Source organism: Octopus sinensis, linkage group LG6, assembly GCF_006345805.1.
Source record: "Octopus sinensis linkage group LG6, ASM634580v1, whole genome shotgun sequence".
NCBI lineage: Eukaryota > Metazoa > Mollusca > Cephalopoda > Octopoda > Octopodidae > Octopus > Octopus sinensis.
The window spans coordinates 99,266,448-99,271,447 of NC_043002.1; the positions used below are offsets into that span (position 1 = coordinate 99,266,448).

The window sequence follows — 5,000 nt, forward strand, 5'->3', positions numbered from 1 at the left end:
GTAGAAATTTGAACCCAACCCTGGGATCTCATCCCTAAGGTATTTTTGCTGATGATGTTATTAACATATTCTTCTCCTTATTTTTTAAATATTCTTTTTTTCCATTTTCCTTTTTCCTCTTTCTTTCTGTCTTTATTTTCGCATGTTATAAAATTGAAACTTTAAGACTAATGATGTCATTCCATCAAGGTGTCGACGCTGGTGGTTCTCGTTCATACTTTAAATTTTATTTCTCCCAGGACACCAAGGGTGGAGAGTAAATCTGCCGAAACGTTGTGGTAACTACAAACAAGATGAGAACACATACCCGTCCAATATAAATAATGTACAGAATTCTTCATCACACACACATATATATATATATATATTATATATATATATTATATATATATATAATATATATATATATATATATATATATATATACGGTGGCTGAAACGTGTAAATGAATAACAGAATATATATATCGTGAAGTATATTTGTCACTTAAATGCGGCTAAACCTTTAAGGTGAATGCTACTGTAGCTTGTAGCCCCGGAGATTTATTAGAATATATATATATATATATATATATATATATATATATATATATATATATATATATATATATATATATTTTTTTTTTTAATCTCCAACAATGGCTTAACTGGCCGAAACTTCGAAGTGACGGTCAACAACAGTCTTGTATAAGAATAATGAATATATATATATATATATATATGTGTATGTATCTGTGTGTGTGCTCGCGCGCCTGTGTATTTAGTATTTGAAAATTATGTGAATCCATTTGTTTACACATTGGAAGATGCTTTTCGTTTTCTTCGTGGACTAATTAAGTTTGAAATAAGTCATTTATACGAAGTTAAAAAAGTTGAAAGCTTGTGGCTTGCATTCGTTCTTCGAAGTATTATTCAGTCCTATCTCACTAAATTGGTTTCGTAAATTTAATATTTTTTTTCTGGCAGATTAATTTGGCACGAATCAATCCAGCACGTGATTGGAAATGTAAATGAGATATAATTTTTAGACACAACGCTCTCAATACAAAAAGTTATGACAAAAAAAAAAAGGAAATAATAATAAACGGATTTATTGTACATTCAGCCATTACGATTTACATCAGACAGACTGATTATGTAACCTAGTACACATTTAGAATGATAATACAAAACAATAAAAATGCTTCTAATATTAACATTATGTAAACATTCGTTGCGGAATAATTCACAAGAGAATTGACCTCAGTTTATTTGTCTTGATTATGATAATAGCCTGTAAAGAATTTAAACGTCTTGAAACTTGCTTTTTATTCTTTCATTTTGTATCGTTTATTTTCTAAAGAATGGAACACTAATTTGTGAAATAGAGAAACAATTTCGAGAATCTTGTTTAGTGTATAACAAGTGAGCCAGTGCATTAGAAATTTAGTGACATTTGTGTCTGTAGGTTTTGCGACATTTGAAACTACGAAGAAAGTGAAAAGAAACTATTAATATGTCACTCGAGTCCTTGATTATAAGTAACATTCCTCTGATACGGTTTACGAGGATTCTTGGTAGTGTATATGCGAGTAATTTGTGTGTCTAATTTTACGTACGTTAAAATAATGAGTGAAAAAATACATTGAGGTAGTATTAGCTGAACGATGATGTTAATGTACCTTCCGAGTGTGTGTAATTTTGATTCAGACTCAACCGGGTAAAATCAAACATGAAGATAGATGATATCGGTGACTTTGTAAAGAATCTGAAGCAGTGGTTCTTATCCGGGAAATAACAAAAATAAAATAAACATTTTCAAAAGCAAAAAGACTTTGTTACGTTTAAAATATTTATAGGGAGAGTATGTGAGGGCAGAAAGGTAACTGATGACGCGCCAGGATCCAATATATTTATATAATAATCACAACTCATGTTTAGAAATTGTCATAAAAATTTGCAATGGAGGGGAACATATCTGAAAAATGACACATGCTGGTTGGAATAATTTAAGAAAATAGAAATAATAAACCATTATGCTTTTTTAATCATATTTTAAACGTAAAACATGCGAAGTGGAAAGAGGCACGGGGCTATAAAAAAGGGTGAAATAAGCTGACAAAGAACCATCAAAAGTTAAAGAAAACGGCATAAAAATATATGATATAGAAAATATTGGGGAAAGCAAAGCAGACAAAAATAAGGTCTATGCTTAATATATTTAAGCAGGTCGGTGATCTTTCCTTACATTTGCTAAATAGACATGTATGCAAATTCGTATCATGACCAAGTTTTTCTTCCTTGTAAATAGACTTAAATCTATTTTAGCAACAAATCCGGAGTAGCATGTGTTCCATTGCTTTCCAGTTGAAATATCTAAACTGGTTGATAAATATCGAAATAGTAGTATTGAGAATTTATACATTGACATCTGAATGACACCAGGTTTTTGCATTAAATAGGAAATGCATACAAGTAATTCATGAAATGTAACGTCCATTCTCATAACCAGCGAATAAAGCTCGTAATTCCTCAAAAGTAAACTGTTCAGTTGCTATACGTGAAGAAAGGAGCAATGGCATAGAGTTCACAGGGACGTGCAGCGTGTGAAATTGAAATCATTAACGCTCCTATTGAAGACCAGTAGGACAGATATGAACAGAAAGAAATTTCTAGAAAGAGCGACGTTCTGAGAAAGATGGACTGGAACTATTGACTAGCGTTAGGCCTGGGGATTGGACACAAGAGCAAAATGAAGAAGAGAAACAAATAGAGCTGTAAGGCAGACCCAGCTATTCCTAAGGAGTGGAAACACTTGTATAATCAGAAGAAAAGTGCGAGAAAGGAGTCAATGAGCTGTGGACCAAAGGACGGAATGTGACAGCAAGTGACCTTATGCCAACAAGTTGGGTGACCATTTTTGGCTTTGACCTCTAGTTTTAGTATTGGATCCACTTCTTGCAAACATGCATATGATGGTATACTATAAAATTAATGGGTCACCAACAACATCTGTAGCTTAAACTAACTGCTTCGAGTGGTTGTCATTAGACGTAATCCTGTTGATCCAAAAGGAACGGCTACTCGGATACATCAACTGGTATGAAGAAAACATTACTTTTTTTATATTCTGATATGAATTTATCCTAGAATTGAATGAACTAAGCCATGGATATCATTGTTAAGTAAGGAATATGGCTTTTTAGGGTTTATTCAAGTTGTTTAGAAGAGATCAGCTTTCGATCAAATCTAGTCAAATAATTTCTCAAGTAAATGTATTTTAATGATGACTAAACGTGAGAAGGCAAATATAGCCAGGCTTGAATTCACAATGCTAAGAATTAGAAAAAATTATCTGCAGGCATTTTGTCTGTATCGATAACTACAATTCATCACTTTCACACGCATTAATCGTAAAATGAATATTTAAAAGCTTTCCCCCTCATTAACACCTACTAAAATGGCAAATTTTCCACTAATTGACACTTGCACAAGATAAAGAGATCACAAAAAAATTTGAACTGGTTGAAGGCAAGACTGTTTGATTCGGAAAGTCGCTTCGTAGCCGTATATATCTTGGTTCAATTGCCCTTCAGAAAGCTTCTTCCTCCATAACACGTGTTTATCGATGTCTTATGGAACGCGTCTGGTATCCAGTAGACAGAAGCTGGGCGGATTGCGTTTCATATATATATATGTATTGTGTGTGTGTGTGTGTGTGTGTGTGTGTGTGTGTGTGTGTGTGTGTGTGTGTGTGTGTGTATGTGTATGTATGTGTATGTGTGTGTGTGTTCGTATCATTCTTGGTTCGCGTTCGGTGTTTGACCAGTATATTGGAAATTATGGAAACGAATTAGATTTAAAATAAACTTGATGTAGTACAGAGTCGAGAGGGTGGGTAATGAGTTCCTCATACATCATCTCCATGTTGAATACTCCTTCTCGAATGTAGTTGTTGACGAAAGTATGTATATAATATAAATACTAGAGGGTGCTGAAAACTTCCAGGCTTTCGGTAAAAGAAAATACAGGAGTATCAGTTAATTATGATTATATTCTACATACCCACTTTTAAGATTCACACACTTATTGCAGTGGTCCTTCATCTTTTTTAAGACTTGTAAAATAATTTTGAAGCTTTGGTCCTTGAAACCAGGCCTTTCGCAATACAGTCCAGGAACTTTTCAGCCTGCCCTCATATAAAATATTCCTAAACAGCTTGCACATGCAAGTGCTACCAGTCGAAAGCTCCGAATACCGAAAGCTAGCAAGTGTGTGGAGGCATCAGGAGAGAATGCACGCCGTTTCGGTGCTTACCTCTTGACGGCATCAATGCGCTCCGGCCCCTCACACTGACAGTGCTAGTAATATATATATATATATGTGTGTGTGTGTGTGTGTGTGGAGGCGCAATGGCCCAGTAGTTAGGGCAGCGGTTTCGATTCCCAGACCGGGTGTTGTGAGTGTTTATTGAGCGAAAACACCTAAAAGCTCCACGAGGCTCCGGCAGTGGGTGGTGATCCCTGCTGTACTCTTTCACCACTCTTTCTCCCACTCTTTCTTCTGTTGGCCTACTCGCTTAGCCAGCATTGTGACCAGCGATGTGTAACAACATCTGATGGTCTGGTCGGCCACTTGATCACGTGGTATATATATATATGTATGTATGTATGTATGTGTGTGTGTATGTGCATATGTATGTGTCTGTAGATGCCTGTCGCTAACTGGATTTGGATGATGTAATCATGGTCATGAGATTGTGGTATCGATTTCTGGACCGAGCAAAGCGTTGTGTTCTGTTGCATAATACTTCGTTTCACGTTGCTCTCGTCCATTCAGCTGGCAAAAGTCAGTAATCCAGCGTGAGACCTGTCTTCTATCCAGGTGGTGTCAAAATACACAACAGAATTTGTTTAAAGTGACCTAATATGGCTCAGAAAGACCCTATAATCTTTATATATATACACTGCTCGACTAAGGGTGGTGCTCTTGCATGGCTGCAGTCAAATGACTGCAATGAGT

At 35.3% G+C, this 5,000-nt stretch overlaps 1 protein-coding gene across 2 annotated transcripts in view; it reads left to right on the plus strand.

The window, feature by feature from the left end:
* LOC115213303 (BAI1-associated protein 3-like) overlaps window positions 1-5,000 on the plus strand; it is a 1,469,361-nt gene that overhangs the window by 50,843 nt on the left and 1,413,518 nt on the right. The window lies entirely within an intron of this gene.